Source organism: Hesperophylax consimilis, chromosome 20, assembly GCF_061612785.1.
Source record: "Hesperophylax consimilis isolate HC1 chromosome 20, BYU_Hcon_1.0, whole genome shotgun sequence".
Classification (NCBI taxonomy): Eukaryota; Metazoa; Arthropoda; class Insecta; order Trichoptera; family Limnephilidae; genus Hesperophylax; species Hesperophylax consimilis.
This window is the reverse complement of record NC_142855.1, coordinates 11,445,942-11,472,123: the sequence shown is the minus strand read 5'-3', so window position 1 is coordinate 11,472,123 and position 26,182 is coordinate 11,445,942. Positions and strand designations below refer to the sequence as shown.

The 26,182-nt window shown below is 35.2% G+C and overlaps 2 long non-coding RNA genes across 2 annotated transcripts; both read left to right on the top strand.

The window, feature by feature from the left end:
- The first annotated feature begins 1,177 nt into the window (after nucleotides 1-1,177).
- LOC149414080 (uncharacterized) lies at nucleotides 1,178-17,017 on the top strand. Its single transcript, XR_016304141.1, has 3 exons — nucleotides 1,178-1,239; nucleotides 8,191-8,381; nucleotides 16,440-17,017. It is a non-coding gene; the product is annotated as an uncharacterized LOC149414080 (long non-coding RNA).
- Nucleotides 17,018-20,462: 3,445 nt separating this feature from the next.
- On the top strand, nucleotides 20,463-25,485 carry LOC149414079 (uncharacterized). Its single transcript, XR_016304142.1, has 3 exons — nucleotides 20,463-20,576; nucleotides 21,908-22,098; nucleotides 24,228-25,485. It is a non-coding gene; the product is annotated as an uncharacterized LOC149414079 (long non-coding RNA).
- The last annotated feature ends 697 nt before the right edge of the window (nucleotides 25,486-26,182 follow it).

The window sequence follows — 26,182 nt, the reverse complement described above, 5'->3', positions numbered from 1 at the left end:
TGGCCCGCACCGGGGACGCCTGCTACTCGCCGCTGTATTGATATTAAATTTATTTAGTATATTCATGATTTTAGGTTTTTTTTTTTTTTGTAAGGGTATGAGGTGAAAGGAAGGTCTGGAAAGGAAAGGTATGAGGGGTGGGTATGAATTTGGGGTTCAGGCTGTCCAGGAGTGATGAGCGTTTGGTTCCAGCCCACCCACTGCGGTGCTAGGCGATAGGCTGGGAGAGTCCGGCTGGAGAGGGCATCCAATGCGCCCCAAACGCTGCTGCTGGGTCCCCTCCGGTCACGAACCGGCACAACAGCAGTGGCGGGGTTTTTTCACTCGCTGATGGGGCAGCCCACCCTTAGTCGTGAGCCTGAGGGTCGGGCCCCTGTACTATCGAGCGGCCCGGACAGCGGTAACCGCTTGTAAAGGGTCTCCCTCAACCAGCATCTCCCAACCGGCCCGCCACGCAGAAGGTGGGCCGACGCACCCGCCACCAAGACCCGGGAAAACCTTAACCCATGAACCCGGAAACCCCTGCTAAGTCGCCAAACGTAGTGAACCACTTGGGGTGACCTGTGGCAGAGGTGTTGGTCATCCAATAAATGTTTCCCAGGGCGGCGGTTCCCATTCCCGCCTACCAAATTAAATACACCTCATGCACCCCATTTTTTTTTCATTGCAGTTTTAAATGGACTCCTGGAGGTTGATATGTACCATTTTGAGAATGACTGGTTTAGATTATATTTCTCACTATGAGAGTACGGGAGATACAACAATTTCTATGAGAGAGAGATTTCAAAAGAGAAAAAATTGATTTTACGGGTAGTGGCACTTGATCAAATTCGACCAAATTTGCCTGTGGAGTTAAATTTAATTATATTTTCTTCTAATTCATAAGATATTTATTAAAATATTTGCCAAATATATGTTAATAGTTCCGTCAGTGAAAGATTTTTTTTTACTCTGTTTTTTTTTCTAGGCGTCTGTTAGTTAAATCTGTTTAGTTAAATCTGTTTAGTTAAATCTGTTTATCAAATCCTTTGTTATAAACGACTAAATTTTTTTTTAAATAATTTAAATTGCGCCCATTACTATCTCTAAAATGCAATTCATGAGCATTTTTATCTTTATTTTGCAGAATCTATGGTTAAAGGTCGTGTGTTGGCGCCAGGTGCTCCTGTCACTACTTTGTTGGTTAAGTTTGACTTCACCTATTAATACATCCAAATCTTTTTTTGGCAGAATATACAGGTAAGCACAAGGCGTTCAACACAAAAACGTTATTATTATTATTAGTTATATGTAAGGAAGTGCTATAAGTTGATACATTTGTCAAGAGATTTGCGTGATGTGTGTGAAGAAGTTAATTTCTATGGTGGAAGCATCTCATTCATTGATTTCTCGACTTATTTTTTGACCATGATGTGAAGCTGGGGAGAGGAAACCACAGTTGTACAAGACATAATATGGAATACGAATTAAGACTTTTGCGGTGCAAGTATATTACAGCATGTATTTTTATTTCGGGTATTGTAGATGTTTTTTGTGTAGGAGCGCTCACCTAACCCGGGAAACTACTGCCTGTGCTATAACTACTGCTATAATAGCTTACTTTGTGCGTCACTGAATCATTCTTCTGTGTTATAAAGTGTATAAGAGTTTGGTGGAGATCATATTTGTTGGATACCGAGACTATTCAGCCAGTCGACGGCATCGGGACGTGCTTTATTTATAACAAATGTGCCTCCAGGAAACTAGCGGTGTAAATGTACTTCTACGACGTGATCTGTAGTTTGTATTTGTCCACATCCATGAAACTTACAGTTCTTAAGGCTCTATTCATGCAACTTACAATCCTCAAGGCCCCATTCATGCAACTTGCAGTCCTTAAGGCCCCAATCATGCAATTTGCAGTCCTCAAGGCCCCATTCATGGGACTTGCAGTCTTTAAGGCCCCATTTATGCAAGTTACAATCCTTAAGGCCCCATTAATGCAACTGATAGTTCTTAAGGTCCCCCATGTATTCAACGGTTCCATGATAAATCAACACAATAACAATTCAACACACTCTTAAAAATGATATAAAATCATTATAATAGATTAAAAAAAATTAAACCTAACCTAACCTAACCTACTTAACCCAGTTAGTAAAGTTTTTGTTTCATCACTTTCCATGACTTTATATAACTTTTTAAAGATGTGATGAATTATTATTTTGATGAGTTATCCGGTCACCGTATTCAACGTACAGTCTTTATGGCCCCATTTATGCATCTTGTACGCTCATATTACTTCATTCTATTTAAACCAATTCTCTCGTATTCTGAGATTGTTTTAGTAAGCCCTATTTCTGATATTTCCAGTACAATAATTTCGCTTTCAATATAGTCGGGAATAGTACATAACATTGTGAATGTGAATGAGGCAAGGAGTGCGTGCCAAGATAGAGTTGTTTAGCGGTCCGTCTGCTCTGCGAAACGGTGTGATGATTATTTAATTAGTTAATACATAACTGTAGACCCCGTAGAAATAGCAAGGGTGCCCCACTGGTAAATTTGGCAGTCACTTATTGTTTAGAGCCCCGAGGTACTTGAAAAAACCCTTGAATCTATGCAGAAACGGGCAGTCCGTTTGATAGATCTATCTTAATAAACGAGTTGCCTTCTCCTAGGATCTAGCGTCATTTATCCCTTCGGCACCGTTGCATAGTCGAGAAACAAGCTAAACGTGCGTCCAATATTGGTACTCGGTTGATATGTGTCACATGAAAAACGCTCGGCTGTGTGTTTCTTTCCTCCTACTGTATGCGTATCTTTAATACCCATGTTCACTCCTTGACTTAATTGAAATAGCCACCTACTTCTCAACCTTCTCATCCACGCTCATGTCGAAGCTTATACCAAGAGAATTGCGCATGAACCGTTTCGTTTCCAACTGACGAGTATGTTTAAAAATACTTGAACGTTAATGGGACTTATAAATTACTAATTACAATCATAGTCAGAGGTGGTACTGCATACATCGATATCTCATCGAAACATGTTCATCTATTAGAATGCGATGAGCGAAGCGCGTAGACCAGATTCGGTTCTTTTAGCTAGAGCATTGGGAGCGTTGGAGGACAGAACTGCAGGTGAAAACGTGGAACCTAGTTTTGCACTAATGTCTCATCTAAATTTAATGTATCAATGGTCACAATCGAATTCTTACGTTTTATTCAGTCCGTTTTAGACTGATTTATCATTTATTTGTAAGTTTAGAATGACTCTCGTGTTTTATGAGGTCTGTTTGAATTAATTTAGTCGGAGATGTCATAGTCCACCTGGAATTTGGGACTCTTGTGCTGTGTCACCAGAAATATCTTTTATTTTATTTTATTTTGTTTATTTAGGAAAACCAACAGATTTTTTTTCATCTTTAAATAATTAACTTATAAAAAATACAAATAATATCTAATGATAGGTTTTCACTTAAAAAATTAATTATAATAACAAACTAAGGGTCCAGTACCCGTGGGCAAAAAATATTTACAGAAAATACAAAATAATAAAAAAAGTAAACATAACATCGGATATAAGAACACAAGTAAATTACAAAATAACAATTTTATCCTCAATACACAACACCAATAAACACCAATATATGTATATACCTACAACTAAACTGAACAGATGTTTATAAAATGAGTCACTTGTAACTGGACAGGGTTCATATCAACAACATGATAACTTGCAGTATGTTATTAATTATTATTTAATAATAGTTAAGGTATCTTTTTTAAATGTACCTAAACTACACGGAAATATGTCAATACAATTAAAATTCTTATTGTATAGGGTACAAGCTCTGAAAATAAAAGCGTTTTGTCTGAGGTAAGTTGAGCATTTTTGAAGATGAAAAAGTGACTTATCTCTAGTTCTAAAGCTAGGGACTCTAAAATTAATCTCAGACAAAAGGGGCGAACAATCAATAAGACCACTGATAATTTTATAGAGATATATTATATCTGCGGAGTCTCTTCTAGTTTTTATGGTATTAGTCCACAATATTCCATCGAGCTGTTAATCCCGTGGTTACCAATATTCATCTTAAAATTTAAATGATTGACAAATTTTTTTTGGATGGTCAATGCGTTTTACATAAATGTTATATTGAGGATTCCATATCTGAGAAGCAAATTCAAGACGACTACGAACATAAGAAAAACACAATATTTTAAGTGTTTGAATATTATTGAATTCTTTTCCAATACGGAACAAGAATCCTTACATTCTAAGGGCTTTCTTCACAATCATATCAACATGCGCCTCGAATGTAAGTTTACTGTCAAGCAGAACACCTAGGTCACGAATTTGTGTAACCTTTTTAAGTACTTGACTGGCTATGTAGTAGTTATGTTCAAATTTTATTTTGTTTCTAGTGAAGGTAATCACATAGCATTTTGAGGTGTTCATGTTGAGATGATTGATAATGCAGTAGTCATCAAGTCTATATAGATCTTCTTGTAATTTATAACAGTCAATAATAGAATAAATAGGAAAGAATATTTTCATATCGTCGGCGAAGAGTAGAATATTTGCATAATTAAAGCATTTTATAATGTCGTTGATGAAAATTGTGAACAGCAACGGTCCCAGGTGAGATCCTTGGGGCACACCTGAAGGTATATTTACAATCTCAGATATGAAGCCATTAATAGTTACTCCTTGAGTGCGCCCATTAAGATAGGAGACCAGCCATCGGTACAAATCCCCGTGAATTCCCAGAGCTAGTAGTTTAGATAAAATAAGACTGTGATCAATTTTATCAAATGCTTTGGAGAAGTCTGTATAGATTACGTCAACTTGGATTTGATCATTCATATATTTTGAAATATTTTCAGTGAAAGTTGCAAGATTAGAGACAACTGATCTTTTTTTCATGAATCCATGTTGGTTAGCAATTATTACAGACTGGACACAGTCATACAGTTGTTCATGAACAATTTTTTCAAATATCTTACTGAATATCGGTTATTTAGATATTGGACGATAGTTACGGAATTCATTTTTCACCCCAGACTTAAATACTGGTGTAATATGAGCACACTTCCAGCGATCCGGAAAGACACCTTCTTTCGATGAGGATTGAAAGAGCAATAATAGGGGCTTCGAGATTACCTTGCTACACATTTTGATAAAGAATGCCGGAATTTTATCGCTACCTGCACCCAATGAGCAAGAGATAGTATCAATTATTTTTTCTATTTTTTCTTTGGAAACTGATACCGAAGATATGTTAACTTGATTGTCTACGTGATAATTGGTAGAATGAACATCGGAAACAGTTTTGTGATTAAAAGTTGAGACGAAGTGTTGTGAGAACAGGTTGCATATTGCGAAGGGATTTACGGCAGTTATGTCACCCAGTTTCATAATATGCGGTAAACCAGAATTATTTCTCTTTCCTTTAATATAGGTCCAGAAATGTTTCGGGTCACGGGATATATTAAGTTCGGCGTTTATTATAAATTGTTTAAGACATTCCCTAGACATTTTCTTTTGCCTTGATCGAAGAACACAAAATTCACGGTAGTCCAAAGGATTTGACCACCTTTCCACATTTTGAACACTTTATATTTTTCTTTAGTGAGTTTTATCAGGGCTGGATTAAACTAATAAGGATAAGAGTTGTTAATATGAACTTCCTTTGATGGGACGTTCAAACGAATAATTTCATTTAAAATAACATAAAAACGGTCAATGGCATTATTAGTTGATAGGTTTAAAAATTCTGCATCCCAATCAATATTATTGAGGATGTTATTGATCGTTTCAAAATTAGAATTCCTGAAGAGATAGATTGTCCTTTTGTTGTCCACCATAGGGGTTTCCAGAGCTATATTGATGTCGAAAATAATGGTTTTATGATGTTTACATTCAGGTATGAGATAATCATCAGTATTAGACACATTAACAGGGAACGAACTAAAGACAAGGTCTAGGAATGTACGATTATTATTCGGGAAGGTGCAGTATTGCGAGAGATCAGTAAAAGAAAGTGGAAATAATTTCAGATTGATAACCATTCATAATTTGCATACTGTTACCGTTACCAATAGACCAGTTAATTAGTGGTAAATTGAAATCACCTGATATGATCTTCGTGGTAAAGTTCTCGAAGTGCACATAATTTATCCATGAATTCATTTATGCTTTGAGAGTGATTGACTCCTGGTGGTATATAAACACAACATAAATGAATATTTTTGAAATTCTCAATCGAGATAGTCACCCAGATGTCTTCAGCACTCGTATTCCAGTCATTTTGTTCGTGAGCTTTGAGGTGCTTCTTCAACGCAATCATTACTCCACCTCCTCTTTTTTGCTCATTGCGATCGCGCCTAAATACCATGTAACGGTTGTCAAATAGCTCTTCACTAGCAATACTGTCTACAAGCCAAGTTTCAGTTATCATAATAATATCATAGTTGTTATTGGTAACATTAAAATAAAATCTATCAGTTTTAGAACGTAGTCCAGTCACATTTTGATAATATACATTCAACATTTTAGTACATTTAGTTGATAAAATATAACTGATAAAATAGTTGTAAGCATGTTCTAGTAAATTATAAATATTAGAGTGGTGTTGTAGTAACGCAAGCAGAGTAATTGTAGGATAATTTGGATTAAAGTTGGTAGTATTAAAAGAGTTAGTTGTTAATATTATACAAATAAAGAAAAACCAGTACAAAGGATGATATTTTAAAGTAGGGAAAAAGATAAGGTAGATAGGAAAAATAAATTGATAAACGCTTATAGTCACACGAGACGATGCTAAATCTAAGAAGATTATCAGCAAAAAACCTGAGTCACGTCAGATTCCAAGTCACCTGAATAATGGGACTAGTTTCATTTTTGCGTATAAATATTTTTCCGTATTTGATTCATCTGAATTTAAAGTTTTTATCCTTGCTTAAGTCTCTCACTGTCTTGAAGAGCGCACGGGTTGCAGCAGTCAGATGCTCGTTGACATAAATTTTGGAGTCCCCGGGAAGCTTCAAATCACTTGAGTTGAGACTGCCTTTCTTCCTTATAGCAGCAAGAAAAAAATCTCTACTGCGGCTGGCTGTGAACTTTACTTCAATTGGACGAGTAAATTTAGGATTTTCTCTGGGTAATTCCTTGACCCTTGTACGAGAGATTCCATCAATATCATTTGGGAGAACATCAACACCTGCCTTGGCTCCTAGCAATTTTATGATATCTATTAAATTTTCATTTCTTTTTTCCGGTATGCCAATAATTTCCACGTTGTTTTTTAATGAGGTTTGCTCAAGACGGTTTAATTTGGACAATACCAGATTATAATTAGTTTGAAGTTCATTGTTTTTGACTTCGAGGTTATTAATTTTGGAGTGACACTCTCTTAGCGCATCATTCATTGTTTTTAATTGCATAAACACTTTATTAATTTCTTCTTTAATTTCGTCCTTAAACGAAATTAGTAAATTGCCAAAGTCTGGCTCTGAAACAGCCTCGGCAGCGGGGTTCTCCACGGCAACATTACGTTTTGACTTAATACCCGCTTTAGTAGGTAGAACAGACATTATGAATAGGTACTGAACTGTCAAGGTTATGAAACAATGAATTGTAGCACTCTGTAGAGTAAACGGAATCACACGATCACTTACGATGTACAATATACAAGTGGAATAATTAATTAGGCAACAACTTTTTGTGGAATTGATCACTTTTATAAGCCCAAATAAACATTAAATTAACAACGATTTTACAGTCGACCACTTGGTTCAAGAGTATTGTTAAGAGTTGGAATTCCTCGGACACGGCTAATGGTGGTAACCCCTAAGCCAAATCCCAACATAATAGGACCTAGATTTATTTCATATATATATATTCGTGATTTATTTCGCTGTAATAATTAATATGATATCCAATTTCATAAAAATGCGTATATGTCCACGTGTGTTTGTGCGATTGCCACCAAAAGTTGAAACGGTGCATTGTCATCGACAATGAGTCTATCTGCCGAGTTTCAGTTTGATCGGATGTCGAGAAGTGGGTTAATTTCCACTTTCAAGATGAATGCATTCTATCACAAAAACAGAATCAAAATTTAAGTAGATTTATTAAAACAACACATTCAAAGTAACATGTGTTATGGATATTCTCAACTTTTAATTCAGCGTTCTCTTTCAGATTTAATTTGTTGTAAGAAGAAATCAGCTGTGCCATGGATGTTCCTAAACCATTCGGTTTTACCATCAAGATAGAACCAGAGTCTCAAGATGAAGACGAGCGTAAAGTTGCCCCATCATTTATAGAAATAGAAGACCCAGATATTAAACAGGAATGCATTGAATATTCCGAGAGTATTGACCGAACGGACGGTAAGAAAAAGCATTCTCATTGCATTTCGCATTTTGTCGGGAATTTGGTTTTAATCTTTTTATTGGCTTATGTATGTTCGCTTCTTCTTAACAGTATGGAAGACTTACATCAATAATCTCTAGTGTCCAGGACGAACAAAGCATGCATGGTTTGAAAACGAGAGAGACATTAAGAAAGTAGTGTGTTATAATGTTAATAATTAATACTTGGAGTAACTAAAGTAATCTGAAAGTATGTTGCTTGTGTTATGCTGTTGATGCTTTGCTGATTTTTAAAAGCTTGTCTCTCATTTCTTGAATGAAAGAAGTAAGTATGAAGATTGAGTTAATAATTAAGTCTAAAGTCATGGTGTTTGAAAGAGACAGTACGAAAACAGTGTGCAATATAGTAGTGCACGAGGAGCAGGTGAATGAGTTTGTGTATTTGAGAAGTATATTCTAGAGAGATGGGAAGGCTGATAGAGATATTGAAAGAACGGCAAATGCAGGTAACTCCATTAATGGAGGACTGAATGCTGTAGAAATTAGATACCTAAGGTATGAGTATGTGTGGTAAAGCCGTGTATGATAATAATAATAATAATAATATTTGGCTAATTTATATAGCGCCGTTTTCGTGAGAAATCACCTCAAGGGCGCTGTACAAATATATTTCTTAAATATTTAATACTAGAACTACTGACTTATCTCTAAGACTTATATCTAGTGACTTACGACTAAGGCCTATAACTACTATCTTAACGACATATACACGAGTATTTACATATTTGGCAACTTACAACTAAAATTAAAATTAACAATTTAATCTTACTAACGCCAGAAGAAGAAGGAAGTTCTATTATATTAGGGTGGATTTATTGTTAGCTGGATATATTATATGTTAAATGAATTAAATTAATGAATAAAATCAATCAATCGCCAATCTTAAACGCATTTAGATGATTCATCTGCCAACAATTAAACCGATTAACTTGTTATGTTCCCGCTGATATTGTCCATTGTCCACTGGTAGGCAAGTCAATAGCAAAATTGAATGAACGGAATCGCTAGATAATGTAACAATTACGGTATAAAAAAATGAAAAAAAAAGAAATATTTGGATAGAATGATGATCGTGTAAGAAATGTAGAGATCCGCAAAGAATTGGCTGATGTTAGCTTAATGAGTGAGATTAAGAAAGGGACACTTAGATGATTATGGCGTGTAGAGCGAATGAACGAAGAAAAGCGCCTAATCAGAATATTTGACGCAAACGTGATGGTAGAAGAAGCTGGGACGCCCGAGGAAGACATGGCACGATCAAGTGAATCAGATATTTGAGTCGGGACATGTGAGAATAATAGAAGAGTCTGTATGAGACAATGTATGAATGTGAATGAGGCAAAGAGTGTGTGCCAAGACCGAGTTTTTTTGGCGGTCCGTCCTCTCTGCCTACCCCTGCGGGGAAACGACGTGATGGTTAGTTAGTTAGTTTAATCAAGTGAATGAGTTTGTATATTCTCGAAGTATATTTACAATGGAATGGCTGAAAAATTTTTTTTTTTGTTTTTTTTTTATTTTATTTTTTTTTATTTTTTATTTTTTTTTTTTATTGAATTTTTTTTTTATACATACATGGTTACATAAAATATTGAAAAATGTATAAAAAATATTGAAATAAATGTACATAATTAAAAAAAATCCCACGAAGGCGAAGCCTGAGTGTGGGTATTATAAGTATTTTTATCTTATTTCTATGGTTTAAGTGAAGATACAATATTAAATATAAATTTAAGTTATTTTAAAAGAGTTACTGTAGAGATACAATACAAGAAACTAAATCATGTAACATGTAAAAGTTTTAAAATAACACAAAAAATAAGGTAAATACTAGTTTTTGAAGACATCTTAAAAAGTGAATTAGCAGACAAAGCATTACAAACAATAAAATATATCCGCTGTTTTGTATGTATGTGAAATAATAAAAAATAATGTATACATTGATATAAATGTTACAGATAGCTTTGCTAAAACTTATAAGAAAAAAAATATCTAGTTCAGTGTTTTTTAGCCAAGATTTGATGTACTTTTTAAAAGATTGAAGGTTTACACACGTGTCCCTTTTAAAGGTTGTACATAAAGAATTATACATTTTTGGAGCAATAAAACTAATATGCCTTTGGGCCAACCTGGTTTTGCAGTGAGGCACAGCATATTCACAAGCGCCATGTCGTTGGCTGGCACGATTTGAATTTTTAATAAAGTTGTTTGGTCGCGTATAAATAAATTTAAGACATTGAGCACTATAAGTCTGTTTAAGGTCCAAAATTTCAGTTTCTTGGAACAATTGTTTAGAGGGATAGGATTTAGTCTTTTGGTACATTATCTTAATAATTGATTTTTGTGCAATTTCTAGTGGTTTTACATGATTGTTGAAAGTTCCGCCCCAGCCAATTATTCCATAGGAAAGAGATGAATGAACTAGTGAGTCATAAACTAGTTTCATGGTTTTTATATTTACTACATTACTCATTCTTTTAAAAATATATTTTAGGTATCTCAATTTGTTAACAGTTTTTTCAATATGGCTGGTCCATTTAAGTTGACAATCTATAGTTACACCTAAATACTTAATAAGTTTTCCAGATTTCATCTCCTCACAGTTACAGAATGTGTTTGGGTTACAATTTACGTTATGAAACTTCAAATTAAGATTGGTTTTAGGAGCCGACTTCTGTGTGTTATAGAAAGGAATACAAATAGTTTTATCATAATTTAGGGTAAGTAGGTTTCTATCTAGCCACTCTTTGACAATAGTAATACATTTGTTAGCTTTATTAGTAGTATCTTCCCATGATTTTCCTTGGACTGTTATTGCAGTATCGTCAGCAAATGAGAAAATTTTACCAGGTATTTTAATATTACATAAGTCATTTATATATATTAGAAAGAGTAACGGCCCCAATACAGTTCCTTGTGGTACACCATGTTTTACTAAATCAAAATTGCTCAAATATGTTCCAATTTTTGTGCATTGTTGGCGATTCAATATATAATTTTGTAACAGCATGAGAAATTTGTGTTGAATTCCAATGTTGGATATTTTCTTTAAGAGAGTTCTATGGTTGACTGTGTCAAAGGCTTTCTTTAAATCTAAAAAAATGGTTAAAGTTTTGATGTTTGAGTCCAGGTTAGAATAAATGTTTTTGGTTAAATTAAATATAGCATCATCAGTACCTAGTTTAGTTCTAAAGCCATATTGGTTAGGTGAAAGGAGTGAGTTTGATTCCAGAAAATCGACGATACGTTTTTTAATGCATTTTTCTAATATCTTAGACAATTGAGAAGTTAATGTGATTGGTCTGTAGTTGTCTGTTTTACATCTAGGTCCTGATTTGTGTATTGGGATGATGTTAGCTAGTTTGAATTTATTCGGAAAAATACTATCTCTGATGCATGCGTTAAATATATGGTGTAATGGTTTGATTATATGTTTTTTTATAGATTTAATTGTAGTGTTACTTAAGTTGTCTGGGCCATTTGCAGACCTAGCGTTTAGATTGTCAATGTGGTTTGTGATTTCAAGTTCAGTTATTTCGGGAAATTCGGAAAGTTCGAAGTTAGAATTTTTAGTCTTCAGAAAGTCTGGGGGTACATGCTCAGAGTGCAAGCTAAGAGAAGGATTATTGTCAATTAGGGTAGAGGCGATGTTTGTAAAAAAGTGGTTGAAATTGGTTGCAATATCTTTAGGATTATCAAGGATTATATTATTTTCAGTTATAATTTTTTGAGGAATTTTGTGTTCTTTTTGATTCCTGTTTGAGATCTCATTTATGATGTTCCATGTTTTTCGTGAGTCGTTATGTGCTTTTTGTAGTTGTTCAGAGTAATACTGGTGTTTGCATTTTTTTATAAGAGTATTTAGATAATTTCTATATATAATATAATGGTTACGTTTGTTGTAATTTTGTGCTTCATTTGTGGATAGGCAATGCTTTTCATGAGTTTTATAAGATTTGAACAGTTTATTTCTATGCTGAATTGAGATTATTAATCCACGTGTAATCCATGGTTTTATGTGTCTGTGTTTACTTTTTGGTGCTGCTAATGGTTCATAACATTTTTCAATATGGTTTTGAATTATATCATAAAAGTTATTTAGAGATATATTTGTGTCATCATTAGAAAGCACTGAGACCCATGTTTCGGCTGTTAGTGAGATGTCTAGAGATATGTAATTAATTTTGGTTTTGATTTGCTGACCGTTAATGTGATCTGTGTAGTTAGGTAATTTTTCAGTACAATGACCATAGAAGGTCGGATAGTGGTCTGTTATGTCAATTTTGAAGGTAGCAGATCTATGTGGGTAACTTTTATTTGATTTGAGGAATATGTGATCTAAACATGAATCATTTGGATGATTAGGCCTAGTGGTACTGTTCACGTAAGATAGATAACCTTTGGTATACAGTAAGTTCAAGTATTCATTTGCAGTTGGATTTAATATTGCGTTTTGTATGTTTATGTTGATATCTCCTACAATGAAGGAAAAATCGAATTGGTTCACATTAACTTCATTTATGAATGATTCAATTTCTAGAATGAATAGATTTGTGGATAAAGAGGGAGATCGATATATAGCCAATACTGAATATTTTTTTCCCCTTAAAGTAAATGTTACATGGACAGCATTAGAGTAATTGAATTTTAGTATATTTACATTTATGTTGGATAAAGATAGAGTATTATAAAATAAAGTAAGGCTATCATGCGAGGTATGTCTAGAGGGTATTGACAAGGTATTAAAGTTAGGTAAGCTGAAAGGGACACATTCTCGCATTTGGGTTTCAGTAAGTATTATTATATCTAGCTGGAAAGATAGAGAATTTAAAAGGATACAGAATTCGTCATAGTGTTTCCGGATACTTCTTATATTCATGTTCAGCATGTTGAAGTTAGTATCTTCGAAAATTGCATTTATTTCAATGAAGTTATCGCATTCTTGGGTTTTAGGAACAATATTGTCTGCGTAAGCCATTTTGTGTGAAGTTTTTATTTAATTTTGTCTTTTTTTATATGGGGTCCGAATTATTGTAGTGGAATATCATTCGCGTCCTTAACGAAGATTATTGGTGAATCCTGGTTTTTTCGTAGTAATACATTTCCGTTTTTTGTCCAAGCAAATTTGTAACCCATAGATTTTGTAGATCTTGCTATCCAAAGAAGTTGGTTGTTGGCGGGCGTAAGTTTCTCATTTATGTAAATCTTTGTTTCAGAAGAAGAGTATTTCATATCCTTTGCAGTAAAATACCCAACTTTCTTTTTTTGGGAAAGTATTCTGTTTTTAGCTTCTTTTGTTCTTAATTTCAATGTGATTGATTTTTTTGTTGAGTAGCAGTTTTCAATGTTGTTGTGCAGAAGTAGATCATCGCACTCTAATTTCTTCAGTATGAGTTCCACCGGAATGTTAGGATTTTCATTTTCTTTTAATTCCAGTCCTTGGATTTCTATAGACGTCTCAAGAGCATTTTGTTGAATTTTGTTGACCATTTGTTTTAAAGTTTTGTTTTCATTTTGTACTTCTTTTATTTTTTGGTAATTTTTTTTCTTCTCTTCCTCATAATCATCAATTTTTTTAGAGAAAAAATCGATTGCTTTGCTTATATCAGTCAATTCACACTTAAGTAGTTTTTTCACTTCGGCGCTCAGCTTCTCTATTAATTTTTCATCCTGAGGAGAGGCAGCTTTTGGCGTGACACAGAAGTCGCATATGAACGAAAGAGTATGTGCCGACTTCGCCGTGAATGACTGTAATTCGGCGCGAGTTAGGCCGCTACATGTAGTGTGAAAATACATACTACATTTTGCACAACGTATGTCTTTTTCAATGTTTGTTGCCTTTTTGCACTGAGCACAGTGAATACATAGTTAATACATATCAACAAACAAGTCCTGCTAAGCCAATTGAATTGGTTTGTCAACAGGTGCTTAATCTTTAGTTACATATGCATTTTTATAAGTTATAATTTGCATCAGATATAAGATGCAAATTATAACTTATAACTATAAACTACAGAATCAACATTTTTTCATACAATTTTTCATACATATTAAAGTAAATATTTTTTTCCGATAGCCAATTTTCACCATATATTTAACCTTATTCATAGACTTAAATTGCTTTATAGTGTCAGATAATAAATCAAATATCTTCGGTATGTTGTATTCAAACGTTCTCTGTCCGTATTTACGAATCAAAATTCATTTGGTTCGTGGCACTTTTTGACCACCAATCACAAACAGTTTCACGTACTTTGGCATAAGTTTTAACATTTATACATGAAAAATCGATGACAGACATAAACTCCTGATAGTCCATAGTTTATTCTTTTCCCTGGAAATTAAACAACAAAAAATTATCGTCAAATGTTATAAAAAATATGTGCTTATTCTGACTGATTCTGTCGAACGACCCTATTGCATATAAGTACGTACAATGTACACGGATAATTGAATATCACTAACCTTTGTTTTTTTTGAAAATATATCTTCCACGTACGTTTTTGATTTCGTAATTTGTGTTTTCTAATAAAACTTTTGTTCCAAGGATATTTTCCTCCCCATTTTTAAGCGAGGAATTTCTTTAAAATGTCATTAACTAGACCTGCGTGGACTACACGCCCGCTCGCCGCCCGGTCGCGGCGGAGAATGACAAAATTTTGTCTTCTGCCGAGTTAATAAAAATGCACAAACGCGAATCGAAATTAATTACTATTATATACTTTAAGAATATATTTATTGGTCTTAAATTATTTCTAATGTTTCAATAATGTCTTGGTAAATTATTTTTATAAAAAATCTAAACTATACCAACTTGTAAGACCATAAATAAATAGTCAAATTGAGGGATTTTCGTCACAAAACGCGTATTCGGATTTATTTATTAGTAACTTTATTTGAAATAAAAACAAAATTCCACTTCCCCACCTTCCTCTTTCCCTTCACCACTTACCTTCAGCCTCACAACATCCCCCAATTGGGGATGCCATAGTCTCACTGGCTCCAGACGGGAGCAGTTGGGACTCTTGTGAGGTATTCACTATAAAAAAAAAATACATACCTATGATAGATATTTTATTGATTGTTTATACTGTATTATTATATGATTTGAATTATTTGTTGTATAATTCAAATTCACCTTTGAAAATGCAACAAATCTGCGCAACGGCCAACGGTAACACGTTATTATGATATGAAAATAATATTATTTTTTAAAATTTAACATCTTACTTTACTAGATTAAATAACGATCTTTCAAAATCAATTTGTGTTTTTTTTTTCTAGAAAAGCGTCCATACGTCCAAGCGGCCTCAAAATTGCCAAATTTCAGGTCAAGTCTACCTATGTAGCATTAAAAGTTAAAATATTGGCACTCTGAAACTACAACGGTGTATTATGTCTCTGTTTAAAAATATTAGGATTATATTGAAATGGAGTACTTAAAAAAATATCTCAAAGAAGCGAATTGTCACAATGGGATTCTAATGCCATTCCTAATATGCTGCAGTAAGTCATTAAACCGAAAGAGGAAAGATGATATCATACTGAATGCTGTGGTAATGGCGTATGTGTTGTAAAACTAGGTGTGACTGTTTCGCAAATGTAAAGATTCGGAAAGAGTAATGAACAAGGTTAACAAAGGGAGTATTAGATTAATTGTACATGTAGGGCGGATGGACGCAGGAAGGCGTTTAAGGAGAATGTATGAAGCGGAGTCGGAATACTAAAATAATACGTATGAGTGTGAATGAAGCATGGATTTTGTGCCAAGAAAGAGTTGTATTGCATTGTACCCTGTTTGCTTTCCCCTGCAAGGACACGTTATGATTGTTAGTTTGTTTGTTTGGTATTTGAAGATTATTTCAGAGTACCCACAAATCTCAATACTAATTTAACGAAATATTAATTTTCACTATCCTTTTGTAATTTAATATTAATATTTTATTCTATTTTTAAAATTTATTTTTTAATTCACCGTGGCTACTCAGAATTATAACGTGCAATATGAATATTTTTCAGGAACAAATTATTCAGGAGAAAATGAGGAACTATTCGGCAGCTTCAGCAGGAATCAAGCGCCTTTTGAAATAGCTCATTCGACATCAAATTCAGTTTCATTTTCCAAATGGATCAATGCAACTCCACTTGAGCCGAAATTAAAAATTCCTTTACCTTTACCTTTCTCGTGTTCCGCGTGCAACTTGGCATTTTCTAGCAAGTATTCTTTAAAGATACATATGCTGATTCACAGTGGAGAAAAACCGTTCTCGTGTTCCGAATGTGACTATTTGTGCACGCAAAAGTCGCATTTGAAAGATCACATGTTGACTCATACTGGTGAAATGCCATTCTCGTGCTCCGTTTGTGACTATTCGTGTTCAACGAAATCGCGATTAAAAATTCACATGTTGAGTCACGTTGGAGAAACCTCTTTCTTTTGTCCTGGCTGCAACTTTTCGTGTTCCTTACAGGAGACTTTGAAAAAACACATGGTGACTCACAGTGGAGAAAACCAATTCCCGTGTTCTGTCTGTAACTATTCTTGCACGCAAAAGTCGCATTTGGAAGATCACATGTTGACTCACGGTGGTTTTCCGTGTTCCATTATCATGTTAAGCGTGCCATTTTTGTGTTCCGTCTGTGACTATTTGTGTTCAACGAAATCGGAATTAAAAATTCACATGGTGGGTCACGGTGGAGAAAACTCCATCTTTTGTCCCTACTGCGACTTCTCGTGTTCCTTAAACGCGACTTTAAAAGTTCACATAATGTCTCATAGTGAAAAAAAAACACTATTGTGTTCCATCTGTAACTATACTTGCACACAAAAGACATTGTTGCAAAAACACATGGTGACTCACAAAGGGGAAAAACCGTTCTCGTGCTCCGAATGCAACTTTAAAACTGCACACATGGCATTTTTGAGAAGACATGTCTTATGTCACCGCAGAGAAAAACGATTATTTTTGTGTTCTTTTTGCACCTATTCAACCTCAGTCAAGAAAGTTTTAAAAACCCACACGATGACTCACACCGGGGAAAAGCCGTTCTCCTGTTCCCAGTGCGGCTATTCGTGCACAACAAAGTGGCGTTTAGTTTTTCATATACGAACTCACAGTGGAGAAAAACCTTACTCATGCCTCGAATGCAACTTTTCGTTTTCACAAAATTCGACTCTAAAAAGGCACATTATGACTCACAGTGGAGCTAAGCCATTCTCATGTTCTGAATGTGACTATTCATGTTCAGTAAAGGCGAATTTAATAAGGCACATTCGTACTCACACCGGAGAAAAACCATTCTCATGTCCTGACTGCAACTATTCGTGTTCTAAAAATATGTATTTGACAAAGCACGTTCTAATTCATAAAAGTTGAGTTAAATATCATGGATACAATCGTTCTAATATGGCTGTAAACTTGAAGCAGTATATCGCAACATCTGATAGGTATGTGAAGAATAGTATCACGTATGTAGCATGTAAACTATGGCTTAAATCATATTTTACATATATGCTCGACTTTCACTGCCATCTCAGTATCTTATTCCTTTAAAAAATATTATATTGTTTATGGAATATTTGTCCGTAATTATTTAATTATATAAATAAATATAAATTTGTTACGAAAGGAACCGGTTTAAAAAATAGCTGGTTCTTTAGTGAAATAATAATCGACGCCGACGGTTGGAATGACAGCAAAGGAACCGGAACATGACCATCGACCATCTCTAATGACTTCAGTCATCTCTAGTTGGAATTTGGACGTTCTCTGTCACTTTTCAGTTCGTTAGCTTTGTCTTTTGACTTTGCGTTCCGGAGAAAAATACAATGAAAAATGTGACAAATTAAAGGTAATAACAAAAACAAATAACTTCTATTCTCATACATTTAACTTATTAAATATTGTCGCAACCTAAAACTTAGCTTGCGAGAGGGGGCACATTAATTGGCATTTTGCTACGGGGCTTACAATAATAATAATTGCAGTAAATAAACTGAAAATATTTAGTTAAAATAATAGTAGTTTCTTCGCTTTATCTTGAAATGTTAAGCTTAGTTTCTTTTGTTCTCTTATTTAACCCAAAATATTATCTAAAATAGGATTAAGTTCTTAGTTTAGGTTTTATAAAAAAAATATGAAACGGACGCACTGTTCCAGGCTCGGCCGCGGTCACCCATGTTAAAATCTATATCTATCTAATTAAAATTAAATATACTGCCCAAATATGTTCATGTAAAATGTTGAAATGTAAACTTAAAAAATGTCAAAACATGTAAATATAATAAATGAAAACGTCAGAGCTTGGCTAGAGGAATACGGGCAGAGAAGTATAGAGTGTGAGAGCTGGGGAGATAAAAAATATAATAGCATTAATTCGGGCACGATTATGAGAATCGTGCCTATACGAGATAGAACGTTCGGCCACGGCCCGAAGCAAAGGGCCGTGCGCCGTCATGACGTGAGAAATGATACGCCGTCATAACGTTCCACAGGCGCGATTCTGAGGATCGTGCTTGAACAAAGGAATACCGTGGTCACGTTCGACCACGGCCCGAAATTACCGGCCGAGCGGCGGTGAAATGACCGGCGGGGCGCCGCTATCGCGTCACAACACGGCTCTCGATTCCAAGAATCAAAGAGAAAGTGGGACCCGTGTGAGCGTAGTGCCGTCGCCGGTGGCCTATAAAACGGGAAAAAGCCCCTCAGAAAGGCAGATAGCCAGCAACCACCACCAGCTCTACAACTCTCTCTGCTCTGCCTTCTACCTCGATCTGACTTCTGCCTCTACTCGCCTTCTTTTCTTCTGCCCCTCGCCTCACCCCGGACTACGGACCTCTCTGCCTCTACGGACCAGACCCGGACTCAACAACAGGGACGAGAATCAGCATTCGGACCAGCTTTAACGGCTACAGAGACGCCCCGCTCTACCCCTCTATGCCACTGAAGGACGACACCTTCCGTCTCCACGGATTGGGATCACCGGCCCATTACAGTCTTGTGTATCTCACTTCCGTCTGATACAAAATATATATCAATATACTAGCTTAAAAGAACAATCTTTATATTATTGGCATGAAATTAATGCATTATTTTCCTTTTCCACAAACTGAAATAGATACTCCCTATTATTCTAACTGATACAGAGAGATTTAAAAATAAAATATACGTATTAAGTGTGTCCTAACCTACTCTCGTACACTTATTAACGTTTTAATTTGGCTCTGACTCCCCTATCCCAGAGAATGTCTTCATCAAGATGGAACCAGGGACTGGAGTTGAAGACGAATGTGTTGTACTCTCTACTTTTGTAGAAATAGAGGTCCCAAATATTACACAGGAATTAGAGTATTCGAAGAGAATCGTTCACATGGATAGTGAGTGAAATAAATTCTTTATTCTTTTGTGTGAAAAAATTCCACACGAAACCACAAAAAGTGAAATTCCCTAAAAATATAGCTTAAAGGGCTCTCGTGGACCCCCAATTACACCTCATGCACCCCATTTTTTTTCATTGCAATGTTAAATTGACCCCTCGGGGTCGATATGTACCATTTTGAGAATGACTGGTTTAGATTATATTTCTCACTATGAGAGTACGGGAGACACAACGAATTCTATGAGAGAGAGATTTTAAAAGAGAAAAAATTGATTTTACGGGTAGTGGCACTCGTTCGCTAAATCGAACAAATTTGCCTGTGGTGTTAAATTTAATAATATTTTCTTCTAATTCATTAGATATTTATTAAAATATTTGCCAAATATATGTTAATAGTTCCGTCAATGAAAGATTTTTTTTACTCTGTTTTTTTTTCTAGGCGTGTGTTAGTTAAATCTGTTTATCAATGACGATTTTTTTCTAAATAATTTAAATATGCCCATCACTTTCTCTAAAATGCAATTCGTGAGCATTTTTATCTTTAATTTGCAGAATCTATGGTTAAAAGTCGTGCGTTGGCGTCAGGTGCTCCTGTCACTACTTTTAAGTAGTGACAGGAGCACCTGAGCCCTATTTCTGATATTTCCATTTCTCCATTTGAATTATTGCTTTGTATTCAACATAGTAGGGAATAGTACATAACATTGTGAATGTGAATGAGGCAAGGAATGCGTGCCAAGATCGAGTTGTTTAGCGGTCCGTCTGCTCTGTAAAACGGTGAGATGATTATTTAATTTGTCAATACATAACTGTAGACCCCGTAGAAATAGCAATGGCGCCCCACTGGTTGTTTAGAGCCCCAAGGTACTTGAAAAACCCCTTGAACCTATGCAGAAACGGGCAGTTTGTTTGATAGATCTATCTTAATAAACGAATTGCCTTCTCCGAGGATCTGGCGTCATTTATCCCTTCGGCACCGTTGTATAGTCGAGAAACAAGCCAAACGCGCGTCCAATATTTGTACACGATTGATATGTGTCACATGAAAAACGCTCGGCTGTGTGTTTCTCCGTTTCTTTCCTCCTACAGTATGCGTATCTTTAATACCCATGTTCACTCCTTGACTTAATTGAAATAGCCACCTACTTCTCAACCTTCTCATCCACGCTCATGTCGAAGCTTATACCAAGAGAATTGCGCATGAACTATTTGGTTTCCAACTGACGAGTTAGTTAAAAAAATACTCGAACGTTAATGGGACTTATAAATTACTAATCACAATCATAGTCAGAGGTGGTACTGCATACATCGATATCTCATCGAAACATGTTCCTCTATTAGAATGCGATGAGCGAGGCGCGTAGACCAGATTCGGTAGTTTTAGTTAGAGCATTGGGATCGTTGGAGGACAGAACTGTAGGTGAAAACGTGGAACCTAGTTTTGCACTAATGTCTCATCTAAATTTAAAGTATCAATGGTCACAATCGAATTCTTACGTTTTATTCAGTCCTTTTTAGACTGATTTATCATTTATTTGTAAGTTAATAATGACTCTCGTGTGTTATGAGGTCTGTTTGAATTAATTTAGTCGGAGATGTCATAGTCCACCTGGAATATCTAATTGTAAAGTCGTACATAATATATATTTTTGTTAATAGATGTTTTTAAAAATATATTTTTTTTTGGTTCGGCTGAGGATTGAGGCTTCCTCCCCAGGAACTGACTAAAATAAGCGAACACCGCTAATGGTGGTAACCCCTAAGCCAAATCCCAACTGAATAGGACCTAGATTTATTTCAAATGTAAATACGTGATTTATTTCTCTGTAATAATTAATATGATATCCAATTTCATAAAAATTCGTATATGTCGACGTGTGTTTGTGCGATTGCCACTAAAAGTTTAAACAGTGCATTGTCATCGACAATGAGTCTATCTGCCGAGTTTCAGCTTGACCGGATGTCGGAAAGTGGGTTTATTTCCACTTTCAAGATGAATGCATTCTATCACGAAAACAGAATCAAAATTCAAGTAGATTTAACACATTCAAAGTTATATGTGTTGTGGATATTCTGATCTCAACTTTTAATTCAGTGTTCTTTTTCAGATTTAATTTGTTGTAAGAAGAAATCAGCTGTGCCATGGATGTTCCTAAACCATTCGGTTTTACCATCAAGATAGAACCAGAGTCTCAAGATGAAGACGAGCGTAAAGTTGCCCCATCATTTATAGAAATAGAAGACCCAGATATTAAACAGGAATGCATTGAATATTCCGAGAGTATTGACCGAACGGACGGTAAGAAAAAGCATTCTCATTGCATTTCGCATTTTGTCGGGAATTTGGTTTTAATCTTTTTATTGGCTTATGTATGTTCGCTTCTTCTTAACAGTATGGAAGACTTACATCAATAATCTCTAGTGTCCAGGACGAACAAAGCATGCATGGTTTGAAAACGAGAGAGACATTAAGAAAGTAGTGTGTTATAATGTTAATAATTAATACTTGGAGTAACTAAAGTAATCTGAAAGTATGTTGCCTGTGTTATGCTGTTGATGCTTTGCTGATTTTTAAAAGCATGTCTCTCATTTCTTGAATGAAAGAAGTAAGTATGAAGATTGAGTTAATAATTAAGTCTAAAGTCATGGTGTTTGAAAAAGACAGTACTAAAACAGTGTGCAATATAGTAGTGCATGAGGAGCAGGTGAATGAGTTTGTGTATTTGAGAAGTATATTCTAGAGAGATGGGAAGGCTGATAGAGATATTGAAAGAACGGCAAATGCAGGTAACTCCATTAATGGAGGACTGAATGCTGTAGAAATTAGATACCTAAGGTATGAGTATGTGTGGTAAAGCCGTGTATGATCGTGTAAGAAATGTAGAGATCCGCAAAGAATTGGCTGATGTAAGCTTAATGAGTGAGATTAAGAAAGGGACACTTAGATGATTTTGGCGTGTAGAGCGAATGAACGAAGAAAAGCGCCTAATGAGAATATTTGACGCAAACGTGATGGTAGAAGAAGCTGGGACGCCAGAGGAAGACATGGCACGATGAAGTGAATCAGATATTTGAGTCGGGACATGTGAGAATAATAGAAGAGTCTGTATGAGACAATGTATGAATGTGAATGAGGCAAAGAGTGTGTGCCAAGACCGAGTTTTTTTGGCGGTCCGTCCTCTCTACCTACCCCTGCGGGGAAACGACGTGATGGTTAGTTAGTTAGTTTAATCAAATGAACGAGTTTGTATATTCTCGAAGTATATTTACAATGGAATGGCTGAAAAAAATATTTTTTTTGTTTTTTTTTATTGATAACATAGTTAATACATATCAACAAACAAGTCCTGCTAAGCCAATTGAATTGGTTTGTCAACAGGTGCTTTAAGTTTAGTTGCATATGAATTTTTATAAGTTATAATTTGCCTCAGATATAAGATGCAAATTATAACTTATAACTATAAACTACAGAATGAATATTTTTTCATACAATTTTTCATACAATTTTTCATACATATTAAAGTAAATATTTTTTTCCGATAGCCAATTTTCACCATATATTTAACCTTATTCATAGACTTAAATTGCTTTATAGTGTCAGATAATAAATACAATATCTTCGGTATGTTGTATTCAAACGTTCTCTGTCCGTATTTATTATTATATTTCGGAACTATTAACCCGTCATTGCGCGTGAATCTAGTACTGTATTTATGTTCTAATTTTTCTTTATGCTGCGGGGTAAATATATACTGAATTATGATTTTTTGCCATAGAATAGCCTTAACAGGTAAAATTTGGCACTCTGAAACAGCAACGGTGTATTATGTCTCTGTTTAAAAATATTAGGATTATATTGAAATGGAGTACTTAAAAAAATATCTCAAAGAAGCGAATTGTCACAATGGGATTCTAATGCCATTCCTAATATGCTGCAGTAAGGCACTAAACCGAAAGAGGAAATATGATAGCATACTGAATGCTGTGGTAATGGCGTATGTGTTGTAAAAACTAGGTGTGACTGTTTCGCTAATGTGAAGATTCGGAAAGAGTAATGAACAAGGTTAACAAAGGGAGTCTTAGATTAATTTTCATGTAGGGCGGATGGACGCAGGAAGGCGTTTAAGGAGAATGTATGAAGTGGAGTTGGAATTATAAAATAATACGTATGAGTGTGAATGAAGCAAGGATTTTGTGCAGAGAAAGAGTTGTATTGCATTGTACCATGTTTGCTTTCCCCTGCAAGGACACGTTATGATGGTTTGTTTGTTTGGTATTTAAAGATTATTTCAGATTACCCACAAATCTCAATACTAATTCAGCGATGTTTTTGTAATTAAATATTATTTTTAGAATTAATTTTTATGGCACCGTGGCTACTCAGAATTATAACGTGCAATATGACGAACTGCCTAATTATTTTTTCAGGAACAAATTATTCAGGAGAAAATGAGGAACTATTCGGCAGCTTCAGCAGGAATCGAGCGCCTTTTGAAATAGCTCATTCGACATCAAATTCAGTTTCATGTTCCAAATGGATCAATGCAACTCCACAAGAGCCGAATTTAAAAATTATCTCTTTGACTCCTGGTGGAGCTAAACCACTCTTGTGTTCTGAATGCAACGTTACATGTTCGAGCAATTTTTCTTTAAAAAAACACATGGTGACTCACAGTGGAGAAAATCCATTTTCGTGTTCTGTCTGTAACTATTCTTGCACGCAAAAGTCGCATTTGGAAGATTACATGTTGACTCACGGTGGTTTTCCGTGTTCCATTATCATTTTAAGCGTTCCATTTTTGTGTTCCGTCTGTGACTATTTCTGTTCAACGAAATCGGAATTAAAAATTCACATGGTGGGTCACGGTGGAGAAAACTCCTTCTTTTGTCCCTACTGCGACTTCTCATGTTCCTTAAACGCGACTTTAAAAGTTCACATAATGTCTCATAGTGAAAAAAAACCACTATTGTGTTCCATCTGTAACTATACTTGCATACAAAAGACATTGTTGCAAAAACACATGGTGACTCACAGAGGGGAAAAACCGTTCTCGTGCTCCGAGTGCATTTTTAAAACTGCACACATGGCATTTTTGAGAAGACACGTCTTATCTCACCGCAGAGAAAAACGATTGACGTGTCCCTTTTGCACCTATTCAACTTCCACTAAGAAAGATTTAAAAAATCACACTATGACTCACAGCGGGGAAAAGCAAGATCACATTTTGACTCACAGTGGCATGATTGCATTCTCGTGTTCCGTCTGTGAATATTCGTGTTCAACGAAATCGCAATTGAAAAGTCACATGGTGGGTCACGATGGAGAAAACTCCTTCTTTTGTCCCTACTGCGACTTCTCATGTTCCTCAAACGCGACTTTAAAAGTTCACATAATGTCTCATAGTGTGAATAAACCACTATTGTGTTCCATCTGTAACTATACTTGCATACAAAAGACATTGTTGCAAAAACACATGGTGACTCACAGAGGGGAAAAACCGTTCTCGTGCTCCGACTGCAACTTTAAAACATCACACATGGCATTTTTGAGAAGACACGTCTTATCTCACCGCAGAGAAAAACGATTCACGTGTTCTTTTTGCACCTTTTCAACCTCAGTCAAGAAACATTTAAAAACCCATACGATGACTCACACTGGGGAAAAGCCGTTCTCCTGTTCCCAGTGCGACTATTCGTGCACAACAAAGTGGCGTTTAGTTTTTCATATACGAACTCACACCGGAGAAAAACCTTACAAATGCCTCGAATGCAACTCTTCGTTTTCAGAAAATTCGACTTTAAAAAGCCACATTATGACTCACAGTGGAGCTAAGCCATTCTCATGTTCTGAATGTGACTATTCATGTTCAGTAAGGTCGAATTTAAAAAGGCACATTCGTACTCACACCGGAGAAAAACCATTCTCATGTCATGACTGCAACTATTCGTGTTCTAAAAATATGTATTTGAAGAAACACGTTCTAATTCATAAAAGTTAAGTTAAATATCATGGATACAATCGTTCTAATATGGCTGTAAACTTGAAGCAGCATATCGCAACATCTGATAGATATGTGAAGCATAGTATTACGTATGTAGCACGTTAACTATGACTAAAGTGAATTTGACTTTGTACGCAGTTGTATTAAAAATAAGTATGTTTTTGAACATGTTCATGTGAACAATATATGACTTTGCATTGTTTGATTGTGTGAAAAATGAGCAGATCCGCAAATAATCAAATGCTGATGTAAACGTAATGGCTAAGATTAATAAAGGGACGCTTAGATGGTTTGGGCGGGTAGAACTTATCAGCGAAGAAAGGAGAATATATGACTCAAATCTGAATGGTGGAAGAAGTCAGAGACGCTGAGAAAGAGATT